General features: G+C 34.6%; 1 protein-coding gene across 1 annotated transcript in view; it reads left to right on the forward strand.

Moving 5' to 3' along the window:
* AGMO (alkylglycerol monooxygenase) overlaps window positions 1-15,066 on the forward strand; it is a 331,081-nt gene that overhangs the window by 176,814 nt on the left and 139,201 nt on the right. The window lies entirely within an intron of this gene.

A 15,066-nucleotide genomic window follows, 5' to 3' on the forward strand; every position in this document is an offset into this window, starting at 1 on the left:
AAAAACATAATTCTCATCACTATTGTTTTAATGGACATGGTTTTATTCTTTTAAATCAAGGGCTATGTTGTTTAACTTTGGTGCTGAGCAACCCACCAACATCCTCGGAATGTGCATTGTATAACCTTATTTAAGCATGAAACATAGATGCTAATATTCTCGCCAGTGTTAATGGAAAACTGAAAGAGACACTTTCATAATTGAGTAATAATTATAAGTTGGGACAGACGCTTTGGAAGACAATTCAGTGATACTTATCAAATTACAGATACTCATACCCTTTGACCCAGCATTCCACTCCAAGGAATTTGTGCTACACAAATGATACGCTCACACGTGTGCAAACTGATGTATATGCAAAGTTAGCCATTTGTAATGGAATGACTGAAAACAACCTAATAGCCATTAATAGGGAACTGCTTAAATTTTGTGGTTCACTCACAAAGTAGAATATGCATTTACCAATGGAAAGAGCAAAGTTTTTAATACCAGTATGGAGCATTTATAAAAAATACATATATATTTGATCTTGCTGCATCATGTGTGTATATATTAAACAGAGAGAGAGAGGGGAAAAGAGAGAAAGAGAAAGAAAGAGAATAAAACTTGAAACAGGAGAATCTGTGAAGTATGCTACCATACAAGGCATATAAGTATAAAAATGAAGGGGAGTTATATGCATATAAATGTACAAATATTTTTACATGTATGTAAATGTATCCAGAAATATAAACAAGATCCTTACACGTGGTTGCTTGTGGGAAAGTGAATTGTGTGACTAGAAGAAAAGAATAGGGGGAAGATTCTTCATTAAGTTAATATTTTTTGGTACCTTAAAATTTCTGAACCATGTAAATATATTCCCAATTTTTAAAAAATCTAAATTAAAAAAATGAAGTATTAAATCTTAGTACCAGGATCTTGGATATCATCTAATCTAACATATATATTTAAATAGGCATTAAATAAAGTTAATATGTCTACATGTATTTTGTTTCTTGAGGTTACAACCTAAAATCAAAATAAAGAAGCATAAATTGTACATGTTTAATGAAGTTTAGAAATATAAATGCAAAAAAAACCCCTTAAAAATAAAAAAACCATCATTTTCACATTTTATATGAGGGAAGGCCTTCTAATTGGAGGCATGAAGGAGAGTAATTCCATTTAATGAACCTACTCTTGGGTATATTGTGGTAGTTTATCTTAAATGCTCCAGAACAAAGAGAGAAGGTAGGTTCTTTAAGTTGTCCGTGTTGCAAACGTGAAAAGAAATAGTTACAAAAAACACTGGGGTTTGTGATGGTGGGATAGTGAAGGGCAGTGTAGTGTGTCCAGCTTTTGAGGGTGATGAACTCTAGGGGTGAAACGCTATCTGTTTACTTAAATTAGTCAGTAGGTGAAAGCGAATATTGGGACTTGAGCTTTGAAGCCATATTGTCTGAATTTGATTCCTGGCTCAGGAACTTACTTTCGGTGTGTCCTTGGGCAGTTACTTGATCACTTAAATATTCTTGGCCTTAACTTCCTCATCTGTAAAGGAATAAACTAATAATGTCTATCAAATAGGGTTTTGAGAATTAAATGAGATAATCTATGTAAGAGATTTAGTACAGTGCTCAACACATAGTACATGCTTAGTAAATGTTAGGTGCTATTATTATTATTTTATATGAGCTTAAGGATCCCTTGAAATAATTTTTTGGCTTGCCACGAGATCCAAAAGTCAAGTTTGGGAACTACTGACATAGGGGTTGGGAAGGAGAAACAATGTTGAACTTAATGTTATGGTAATGGATTCTTAGCCTGACACTCACTTTTTTGGACATTGGACTCTGCCTCAGGTCGTTCACCTGTAAAATAGGTTTAACGAGAGCTAATACGCATAGAGCTCATACTGTCTTCTAAAAGACTTACCTGCATTATTTCGTTTAGTCTTCATATCAAACTTATGATGTGATTACTATTATTATTTTCATAATGGAAAACTGAGTAACAGGTTGAATCACTTGTTTGAATTCACATAGGTAATATGCAGACAAGTCAGGATACAGCAAAGGCAGTCTGACACCATAGCTCTTGATCACTAAGCAATGTTTTCTTCCATGTATTGATAGCAGTACTCACCTACCTCAAGGGGTTTAGATGAAATTTCAGATGCAGTGTAACAAAAGTACCTTGAAAAATGTGGAGAGCTAAAAGGTCTTATCCATTTAGCTGCAAAGTGCTCTGAAAAGACTAATAGTTTGAATAAGTTACCTCTGAATTATCTTTGGTTTATGATTCAAGGAAGGGAGGACCATGGCCAAATCTTTCAAGCTGCTTACCTGTTCTTTCCAGAAAGGCACACACATGGCCAATTCTTCAAGAACAGATATTGCCTGTGATTTGCCACTAAAACGTTTCCTTAAAGTGGTATAATAATGATGTCTACTCCATGTGGCGTGGTGGAAAAATTAAATGACACAAAGGAAGAACATAGGAAGCACTTGATACATTTTAATTATCATTATTCATATTACTATTATTACTGCTATTATTGTTGTTATAAAAAGTATTTGTACTACTATTATCATTATTAAAATATTATTATTATTAGCCACTGAATTTCCGAGGTTAAACCTGAATAAGTCTTCTCTGACCAGAGGTCAATGACTATGTGGTAAAGACTGGGCAAGTATTTTATTATCAACATTTTTACCTGTGAAATAGGCTTTTTTCCACTTCTTTTTAAAGTTCAAAAATTTTTAAATTAAAACCAGTTACCAAATCTTGTTTCCTAATTGTGAATTTCAAATTTGTGTTTTCCTAACATTTTTATTTCTTAGAACTTTATGTAAATCTTTGCCATTTATCAAAGCTTTACTAAAACTGTTCTTTGCACCCCACAAGTTGTACAGAAACCTAATGAATGGCCTCAGTGACTCCATTCAATATGAATTAGGACTGACTGACTAGGAGTGATTATTCTACAAGGATACAGTGTTCTCATCATTTTTCTTTGAATCTATCATTAGAATCAGAGACATTGAAGCAATTAATCCTCTTTCCTTTATAAATCAATGTTGTACGTATTGCCAACATCAGCTTGTAGCCCGATGACTCTTCTCTGTTTATCTCGAAGGCTGGTTGGAGATTGTCTGTTATATTGCTTTATTATGTAAGCCAAATTCCATAGGTGTGCATGACAACAGTCCTATGTTAAACAAGCGTACTGCTGACCACACCTGTTCAGCTAAAAACACATACACACAAGCACACACAGACTGAAAAAGTGATCTTAAATTATTTTTCACTTATATTATAAAAGAGCTCTTAGGTAGGTAGTTACAATTCTGAGTCAGAAATACAAGGTATGAATCTGATCCTGTGACTTCCATGTGGAAGTTTTATTCCCTTTAGCTTGGATCCACGAGAACATTAAGTAAGGGTGTGGTGCTCTTGCCATTTATAAATAAAATTTACTGGTATACAAAAGCATAGTTGTCTATCTAGTGCATGAAATGATTAGTCCATGCCTTTGTACATTTCTTTTTGGATAGATCAATCAATATCTTGACTGACTCACATACTTTTTTAAAAACTTGCTGTTTTATGTATAAGAAATTCGACAGAAAACCAATCACCTCACTGTTTCATTCACTCATTTCTCACTCACATAAGCAACACGTATTTTTTTTCTGCTGGCTCAGGTACAATTTGTTTTTTCTAAGATCATCTATGAATTTGTGATTGATTTAACTTGCATCAGTAGCTTTAAACGTGTCTAACCTGAAAGACACTTAAAGAAAAGATAGCAAGGTCAAAGATCAATAAATATTTTGATAAGTATATGGGTATATAAGATAATGGGAAATACTTGTTTGCATATATTTTGATACTATATATATTTTGTTTCACATAACTTTTTATTTAATTGAGGAGATAGTTTAGGGTACTGGAAAAAGCATTGGCTTTGAAGTCACACAAATCTAAGTGCCATTTCCAGCTCTGCCGATTGGTTGTATGGCCTTGAGGGATTACCTAAAATAACCACACCTTCGTTCCCTCAACAAAAAGGAGAATAAAAAACGTATGGAAGTTGTTTTTATATTCAAAGGAGTAAAGAGGATAGTCTGTAGAACCTACCATAATATCTGGCATGTAAGTAATAATTATATCCACTTATCTATGCCATATTCACACACACACTACATACACAAACTACATACACACATTTAAAACAATGTTTTGAGAACTAGGGCATTAAAAGCAATGAAAACAAAAACCTGAGAATAACTGCTTATTAGTTGATTCCTAAAGAACATGCAATGTCTATAAATTTAGACCTCAGAAAAACCCTAAATTCTTACAGTTTTTGCTTGAATCATTAAAATGGAAACACATCACTGTTAAATGGTGAACCAACTTATGTCTGCTGAAGATGTGCACAAGAGGGGAGTAGAATTTGAACAAGCAGAGGGGAAGGTGGAGAGCACTTGACTGAAGGGAGGTTACAGTGAAAGGTCTGGAAGCAGGGGTGGCCATGGACTGTTTGAGTGATGAGATGAAACTAGTGACAACAGCCCAAAGAGTGGATCCTGATAGGAGGTAAACACGTGCTCACAGAAGACAGAACCAGCCTGCCTAATGCTCTAAGTGGCAAAAAGAAACGTTTATTCAACACTTACTGAACGCCTGATCCAGCAAGAACATAGCAAAACCTTCCCTTTGTGAGCTCGATTTTAATCAGTGTATTAATTTTTGATTGCTGTAAAAAAACTTACCATAAATTTAGTGGCTTAAAACAACACACATTTACTGTCTAACAGTTTCCATGGGTCAGGAAGTCAGACACAGTTTCATTCTATGCTCTCTGCTCGGGATCTCAAAAGGCTGCATTTCAGGTGTCCACTAGATTGTGTTCTCATCTGGAGGCTTATCTATGGAAAAATCCATTTCCAGGCTCACTCAGGTTGTTGACAGAATTCATTTCCTTGCAGCTGTAGGACTTAGGGCCCCACTTTCTGTGGCTTTTGACTGGAGGCTGCCCTGAGGTCCCAGAGGCCGCCTGCAGGTCCCTGCCATGTGGGCTTCCTCTGCACGGCCTTCTACTTCATCAAACCCCAAAGAGAAACTCTTGCTTCAGGAAGGGCTCAGGGCCTCTTTGAAGGATTTTTACGCGATTCAGCCAGGCTCATCCAGGATACTCTACTTTTATCAAATGAAAAAGTAGATGTCCTCTTAGTGCCCTGACCACATTTTCTACTCCTTTCCTTCTTGCTTGCTTAGTTCCAGGCATGTGCAGTGTTCTAGAAACATGCTCAGTATACCCTGCCTCAGTACCTTTGCTCTTGATTTTACCTTTGCCTGCTCTTTCCCAGGAATCCACAGGACTTTTGCCCTCATATCAGGTCTTACCTGAAATGCCACCAGCCTTCCTTGGGTACCATTTTTGTTGTTGTTGTTATTTTCTAATTTTGCCTCGTCCACCCCTGATTTAATTTTCCCCTTAGTATTTATATGTATATAAGTATTTGTCTGAATTATTGTCCGTACTCTCTCCAACTGTGGCAGACAGAACCTTGAGTGACACCATAATCCCTGCCTCTGCTGTTTATGACCTGTCAGCCTATATAATCCCCTCCCCCAGAATACGGGTGAGACTTGTGAATGCTTCTAGCCAATAGAATATGGTAAAGACTTCAGCATTTATTTGTTGATTCAGTAAATGTTGAGTGAACACTGACAGCACCTACTCCACAGCTATAATCACCCAAATGGGAGAGAGCAAGTTGTTGGAATTTTCACCTTACATAGAATGCTGAATTAAATATTGAATACTTCAAATAACAAGGCATGCATATTCACATGTCCCTTGTTATCCAAATGGTTGATCAAATGCGTGTGTCCGGAAGTGAAGGGAGGTCTAGCAGTTCTTAGCAGCATCATGTTTCATGGAGTCTTCCTTTCTTCTTTTTAGTAAAATTCAACCTTCTTTGCTGTTTAAGTTATCTGTTCCTACAAAACAAACCAACCCCAAATTTAATGTCTTAAAATAATGAAGATTTATTATTTCTCACAGTTCTGTGGTGTTTCTACTGCTGTTTTAATGTAGGCTCACACATCAGGCTGTATTCAGCTTAAGGGTCAGCTGGGCTGAATGTACACAAGGGTCACATGAGGGGATGTCCATTTTGGCTGTTGATGGGAACACCTTTATTTTCACTCCACAAGACCTCTCTCCAGTGGACCAGACCAGGTTTATAACCTGGCAATTTCAGGATCATGACAACTGAATCTGCCACACTTCTTGAAGCCTAGACTCTGGAACTCAAAAAGTGTCATTTCTTCCATATTCCATTGGTCAAAGAACATCACTAGGCCAGCCATTGTTCAAGGAGTAGAAAGATAGACTCCATCTCTTGATTAGAAGAGCAGGCAATTATAAAAGGGTATGATGAATTTATGGCCATTATCTAATCTACCACACTTGGGTTTTATATTATTTAGGTTCATCTCACAGTGATGATTAGTATATCACAGGATGTAGACATACTTGCCTGAAGCCATCTTAGTTGGTTCATTTCAGCTGTATATCTGTTCTCATTATGAATGTGGAGAATAGACTGCACCCAACTTTTTTTCATGAAATATATGCTAGTCTGCCATAAACATACTTACGGATTTATGTGGAAAAATAACACGCGCAGGCACGCACACACGCGTGCGCACGCGCACACACACACACACAGACTTATGATATTCGATATAGAGCAGTTTTGACTAATCTATTTCAGTATTATTCAAACCTCAAATATTTTTATCAACCGTACAAAGTTTGCATTTATGAAAAGTACCTATATGTTTTAAATAATACTTTCTTCATATCAACTCATAATTTTTCCATTATAGTATTTATTATACATTAAATTATATAAAATAGTTTTTAAAAGACAGAATGAAAACCACCTGCCTTAAAAATAAATATTACAATACCAGTGAAGTATTGTTAACACTGTGATGTGCTACCTGGGTGATCCTACTCTATATCACACTCCCACAGATACTACCATTGTTTTGTACTTTGTGTTTATCATTGTCATGCTTTTTCTAAACAAATTCTAATTTTTTCATATATTCTTAACTTTATCACTAAGCAATATTTGATTTATTTTAAAACTTTGAGTAGAACAAAATATCATATATGTATAGTTTCCTGCAATTTCCTTTAATTTACTGAACGTTTTGTTTCTAAAATATAGCCTTTTTATTGCATGTATTTGTACTTTATGTACATTGTATGACTATATCCAATATCCATTCTCTAATGTTTGTTTCTAGCTTTTACTTTCACAATGCTGCAATGAAAATTCGTGCACAGGTCTTGTAGTGCACATGGCATATATGTAGTTTCTCTGGGGTTATACAAGTAGATGTGGAATTGTTGGATTGTAGGATGTGGCCCGTTTATATTCCTAAGAGAACGCTAATTTGTTTTCCAAAGTTATTGTAAAATTTACCACTAAAAGAGTATAAATTCCCTCCCCAAAGTCAGAATTGTCAGCTTTCTTAACTTTTGTTCATCTGGGGGATTAAATGATATCTCATTGTATTCCTAATTACCATCTTCTTGTTTATTACTGAAGATGATCATTATTTCATCTTCATTGGTTATTTATGTTTCTTTTCCAGTGATATGCACTTGCATATCATTTACCCAGTTTTTCTATTTGGTTGTTATTTAGTTCTTCTGCTTTTTAGAAATTCTGTGTACGATACCATTCCTTCATCATTTATATTTGTTAAAAGTATCTTTCCTCAGCTTGTAGTTTGTCTCATTGCCCCTGGATTGAACTCAGATAGGTTTTATTTCCACAGAGTAATGCCATATAATAGTATACTACCTCCACACATAAACATGATACTACCATTCGTTATTATGAACTCTGATAAACATATACTTTTTCTTATATACATAGTGCTAAATATATCCAGCTACAGTTTTTCCTGTAACTACCAGTATAAGCCTATATGAATCTTGGACAGGGTTATGAATCTAGTCTATAATTATGCAAAAATAAAAAGCTAACATATAATATGAAGTTTAATTCCACAAGCCTGACTTCTTTAGCAAGGTTTATGGGCTGTTTGAATTTTAAATACATAGATCAGAATTTCCCCTATCCTTTTTTAGGAGAAAGTACTCAAAGTTACCTCAGAATCTTTACATTATATCAAAACTGCTAAAATACTGAAATGCTCCTATGTCCATAATGCTACATTACAGAGAATATATGAGTCTTCTATTAAACAACCCAAATATTAGCCATTATTTCCTGTACATTAGCTATTTATCCAATAGGTGAATATAAGCCACTTCACCAGCCAGATCACAGTTCTAGAATGTAATCCCTTTTGTACTCTTTAAATTAAGAAATTTGAAAATAACCTGCATGTGACATATTAGAGTATATGTTTTATAAGACATAAGAGATTTTTATTTTTAGGAAAATATGCAACATTCATGGAATAGTATAAAATACACAAGCATTGAGATTATTAGCAAATTTCCTTTAGATTTTTTTGCGTGTTCATATAAGAAAGTTTTTCACTCTTCTGCCTTCACCTCTAATTCAATTTAAGTATCATTGCCACTTTCTTTTAAATGTTTTTATTCTTTCACCCTCCCTTATATTCCTTGCATTTTTATTATCTAAAGATATAAAATTTTCAACGTATAGCACATACAAACAGCAAATACTCTGTTCCAGGTCCTGTGCAGAGAGCTTTATGTGTGTAAACTCATTGACAGTGCACATGTATCTCTCATGTCCATTCATATACTGTTCTATAAGAGTGGATAGAACATAAGTAATGCATTCATTGTGGAGCAGGATTAGTAGCAAGTGAAAATAAACTGATTGGGGTGATTTATATGAGGCTCCTTTTTAAAAACTCCTCTCCACTGCCTGTGTTTTTTCTAGAAATAATTACTTTTTCTTTCTATGAGCAACAAAATACTTGGTAACCAAAATAAAACAATATTAGAATATAGTACTGCTTTTTTTGTTTTACGATAGCACAAAGAGACTACATTTGACACAGTGGATTGTAGATGATCACGTTAAAATTCCTGAAATTTACTGGCCCTAGTATGGGATTTTTAAAATAAATTTTGAATCTACATACAAGAAAATATTAATCCCTGATCGTTTTCTATGTATCATATTTTCCTATTAAGATGGTTAAAAATTAAGAGATATAAATATATCTTATATTTTTACCCACCTGTCCCTTCTCCCTTAGGCTTTTATTTGAAAAGTACTAGCCTGGGCATCTACAAAATATGGTTGCTTTTGCAAATACTTTATTTTCAAGGAAATTTTCACCATCAAGCACTTTTTCCCACATTTTAATACTATATGAATTATGAGGAACACTAATTTTACGTATTTCTGTTAACTTATACTCAAATCATCAAAGCATAGGTATTTTATGAACATTTTACATCGTAACATATTGTTTTTAAAAAATATTTTAAATGCCTTTCTTTTTGTTTAGTTTTTGTTTCCTTGCTTTTGCTTTTTGCTTGTTTCACTTCTCTTGTTTGAAAACAGGAAGTGATTACTTGCCCAGAGATTAACTAGAAGAGAAAACATGTTGAATTTATTTCGATATCACAAACTTTGGAATTTTGAGTGATTTCTAAAATGGATACCATCTCTCTTAATTATACTGCTTAGATAAAAACAAAAATTTAGGAATGTTAGAAGTCTAGCGTTCTGCATCGCCCCTTCCTGACCACTGAACCAGTTTCCATCCTGTTGACTCACATCACTCTACATTTTTCATGGCTGTCCTTTTACCTGACTTATTTGTGGGTATAATCTACCAATGTCAGCGTAGTGAATTACGAGCAGCAGCTTAAGGTAAACATCATTTACTCATAAGAAATTATTTCCACATCACCTTGGTTTTCGACTTGGCATTAAAAAAAAAAAGAAATCCTGTCCCTTTTTATAATCACCTGTTTTACATTTGAAATAACAAAGAGCCTCGAATTTTGCCTTCTCTAGTCTGAGTGTGCCGTGAGCTGTGCTATGATTTATGACCTGAGCATCCAACACTCTCCATATACACTAACAAGATGGCCCACTGCGTTTGAAATATATCCCCCAAATGAAAGCAAACACAGCCTTGTGATATAAAGCCTTGTCTTCATGCAAGGAATTAAACATACACAAGTTCTAATTTTTAGTCTTTCTTTTTGCATTGCCTTTAAGAATGGCTAAAATAAGTTAAGATCCATGGATGGACAGGATTTCACACAGTAGATGAGGGTTCTAAGGGGAATCCTGACCCTGAGAAAAAGGTGCAGGGATACTTGGCAGAATGTCAGCATGGTTTCCACTAGTACATGACAGGGACTCATTATGGGCTTGCTGTTGCCTGTAAGCTGGTTTCACTACCATCAACTATGAGGCCAGAATGCCTGGTTCCAGATGCTCTCACCAATTGACCGTAAAATTGCTATGCATTTCTGGCCAAACCCAAGATTTTAAAAGCTCCCCTTCCCCTCCCCTCAACACCCTAACCCCCAATTCCCTCTAAAAAGCTGCTCATTATTCTTCCTTTGCCCCCTGATCTCAGCAAAAGAAATACTTCTGGAATCAATTAGAAATGTCTGCCCTTGATGAGGTTTGCACGTGAGTTTGGAGTTGTGAGGCTTTGATAGTGGCAGCCAACAGCTGCAGTTTCAGGTGGTAAAATCTAAGAAGGAATTTTCCAGGGTTTATTTACCATCATAAAAATTTTAAAAATAGGCAAGACACGTTAGGAGACTGTCTCATATGCCTTTGAAAATGAAGTTAAATTTGGATTATATATTTATTTTATCTACAGTGAGCAAACTGGAGATCTCTGATTGGGGGAATCTTTCCATTGCTTTAATAGATTGTGTCAAATGGTTATAAATTCTGGAAATGGGGATCTCCTTTCTGAAGGTTAATGGTAAAAGAACATCTGTTATTTCTTCTGTCATATTAATTGCTTGACAACTAAAGATAGTCAAGGTTAAGGGAAATCAAAACCCATCTTCGGAAAATAATGTGAATTAATACTGTGTAATACGTTTGCCTGCTCTTTTTCTCTCTAGCTATATGTGTATATGTTATTTAATAAAAACTATAATAAGAACTTTTTTCCTTTTTAACCATAGTATTTGGTAAGCTTTTATTAATGCTCATTTGATAAGATGCTATAAGCTTCTTTTTATATTTTGTGTCCAATTAAAGCACATCAGCTATTGTAGCATGAAAATGACATGATTTTCCTAAAGCCAAATTAAAAGGCAAAGTTAACACAGGTATTCAAATTATCACTGGGCACACGTCCGTTTCTTTCCTTAAGTACATGACATGCTTCCTGGAAGTCTGCTTCTGTTTCTCCTGCTGGCTAAAAAGCAGAGAAAGTTTCAACGGTACATTTTTAGCAATGAAATTTTCACTCATGCCTACAAGAAATATTACCAAATTTTTTTCTCAGAGGATCACCATTAAAAACAGAATTTTAGTTCCCAGAACTACCTATTACTTCTGTAGTCAAATGGAACTTTAAGCACCTGTTATTTCCTCTTAAAGTATTGCAATTTCTACTTATATAATGGTGGAGAGGTATGTAAAAGGAATTTTGTGTCTGTTTCTCTGGTAGTATCTTCATATTTAATGGCAACAGAGATAAGTTTAAATTTGCATTTTTATGAGAACTCTTATCACATGTGCAGACATCTGCCTACCGGTTAGTCTGGTTTCTAGATTGAAGTATATTAGTTAGTAAAACTAAATGAATAAATTACTGTATTATCAAGTGTACCTAATATATCATACAATTTTATTATATTCATGGAATAACTTTAAGTAGGCTGAAAAACTCAGTTGCTTAAAATACCTAATGTCACATGTATGCCACAATGTAATAAAGGTCAAAAAGACATATATTACCTAATAGTTTGCTGGGTAAAGTAGCATACCAACAGCAACAAAAACCAAAAGAAACAAGACTGAACAACTTAATTACCATCTTTCAAAAATAATGCCCCATTTATCCTTCTCAAGGTCCTCCATATGCTCTGCATGTTATTGGTGAGCCAAACTTCCTTTTACTGAGTAAAACAAAAAAAGCTATATGCAGCCTTTAAGAACATTTTAAAAGTTACCTCCTTGTGATCAACTTGTTACAGAAAGGAAAAGCTGACTAATTTGTTCATTCCTTTTCTCTGAGATGAAACATCCCATTGTTTTCTAAATATGTTCAGAACTAAGAGCAAAATCTGTCTGTTTGGTATTAAGCCCATTGATAGTTGCAAACCCGCTAATAACCATTTGGACATGCAATCTCAGAGAAAAGGATCTAGCTGATGGAGAATTACCACCTGACACCCTTACTTGTGACTCCTAAGTTTGCTGTTTAACTGGTATTATCTTCTCTTCACGCTTACATAATGGATCAGGGAATCAGCTGATACAGATTAAAAGCTAATATGGATTTTCAACACAGCTTATGCTGTGTTTTATATTATTCCTACCAAAATTCAATACTTGTAAGGAATTTGATCTAGTGTACGGCCCAAGAGAATACTACCTCTTTTAAATTGTGTTTGTTTATGACAGTGTCTGATACTGCCTCAGCCTAGCTTTGTACAAGTGTTTAAAATACTGTGATGAGATGGAGAAAAAACTGGCATCAGGTTCCAGACACATGGATGTTATGAATTAACAACATGAGGAAAGTCACTAAGTTCTCAGTTTCACCATCTGTAAAGTCAAGGGAATGAAGTTGATTTCTAAAGTTACTTCAATGTTTAAGGTTTCATACTGGCTATGTAATTTTTGAAAAACAGATTAAATAGATACTATTGGTTTACATTCATATGATAAATTCACTAAGAAGAGTGCGATTCTGAGGAATCTTTGGGAAATGAAGTATTGAGTCTATGAGATTTTTCAGTACATGATGTGTGAGAACATAAAAGATAGGCCTGGGACAATAATAATCCTAATCGTGCTTTGCGAGAATTTAATTGCACCTGCATATAATCACCACTTCACCCTTTTCAACCTAGAGTCACTCCAAACAAATGAATAATCAAAACAGATTTTAAAAGTTTGCTTGCTATAAGTCCATTTTCCAGATAAGCTTTCTTACTGGTGATGATGGAGCTTGGAAGGGTTCCAGGCCAGTGGAAATGGAGTCAGGTCATTGGAGTGGGCTCGGAAACAAATCTGTGACTGGGAGAACACTGGATATTGAAATACTAATCCCAGTATCTATAATATAAATTGAAAGCAAGTCTTTAACAAGGCTCTCTGAGAATCCTTGTGCCAAAAACTGATAATAGCTGTGCATAGAGAGTGTTATCAATATTCAGCAACAGTGTTATTGTCAATGTGCCTAGAGTTAAGGCAACCAGAGGAATATATTCCTTCCACTTTGTTCTCCTAAAGTGTCAATTATAAATCACTGAGGTGTCACTCACAGAAAGAAGTCTCAATGTGAGACACATGAGTGGTTTACAATCAGCATGTGAAAGTGTTTAATCAAAATACATTAGTCAGATAACTTAGAAAAAACTTTGCTCTTCCATTTATTGTTAGTGATACTATGTGGAAATTGCAGTGCAAAAAAATATTTTCCTCAGTTTGCTAAATATTCTTCAGATGATTGCTGAAGGCTATGGATAATTTTGTATTAGATTTTCGTTTATTTTAAAACCAACAAGTAAAATGGTAGACTAATTTCAATGTGCAATGGTACTTTTAGCTCAGGCTTATTTCATTATTCCAGAGGAAAATCTTCATATGAAAATCAGGGAGATTCTTTATTTATATTTATCCTCAGTAATAATGGCCCTGAAAAAGTAGGTTATCTGACTGTATGAATACACAAATGTTACAAAGCAGCAAATGGAAGGGACTGTAGCCAAAGCTATAGTAGATTAATACATACTTGAGAATACCTGTTCCCAATTAACCATAGAATGTATTCCAGGTCATTACAGGTGTAAATATGACACCACCAAAAGAAACTAGCAAAGCTTCAGTAACTGACCCTAAAGAAATGGAGATCTATGAACTGTCAAAGAATTCAGAATAATCTTCTTAAGGAAGTTTAGTGAACTACAAGAAGGCACAAACAGACAACTAGACAAAACTAGGAAAACAATGTATGAACAGAATGAGAAGTTTGACAAGGAAATAGCAACCATAAAAAAAAAAAACAACAGAAAAACTAGAGTTGAAAAATACAAAACCTGAACTGAAGAATTCAATAGAGGTTTTCAAAAATAGATGTGACCACACAAAAGAAAGATTCATCTACCTAGAGGACAGGACATTTGAATTACCCAAAGGATCAAAAAAAATAAAAGAGAAAAAGAAAAAGTGAAGAAAGCCTACTATGGGAATGGTAATTACGGGATGCAATGAAAATATATAATATTTGCATTATGGGAATTCCAGAAGGAGAAGAGAAAGATGAAGGGATAGAATATTTAAAGCAACAGTGGCTGAAAACTACCCAAACATGGGGAGAGAAATGGACATACAGATCCATGAGGCCCAAAGGCTCCAAATAGGTTGAAACCATATAGGGCTAAATTGTCAAAAATCAAAGACAAAAAAATAATTTTAAGAGCAGCAAGAGAAGAGAAAAGTTATGTAGGAGGTAACCCCCATAAAAGTATCAGTGAATTTCTCAATAGAAACTATTCTGGCCAGGAGGGAATGGTATGACATATTCAAAATATTGAAAGAAAATAACTGTCAACTGAGAATTCTGTATCCAGTGAAACTATTCTTCAGAAACAAAGTAGAGATAAAGACTCCTGAACAAACAAAAGCTAAGGGAATTCATTACCACAAGACCTACCTTACAAAAAATGCTAAAGGGGGTTCTTCAGTGGAATTAAAATAACGCTAATTAACAACATAAAAACATAAAAGGGTAGCACAAATCTCACTGCTAATGGTAAATATATAGTCATAGTTAGATTTTGTAATATGACAATACTGGTGCATAACTCACAAC

This window comes from Phocoena phocoena, chromosome 9 (assembly GCF_963924675.1).
Source record: "Phocoena phocoena chromosome 9, mPhoPho1.1, whole genome shotgun sequence".
Taxonomy (NCBI): Eukaryota; Metazoa; Chordata; class Mammalia; order Artiodactyla; family Phocoenidae; genus Phocoena; species Phocoena phocoena.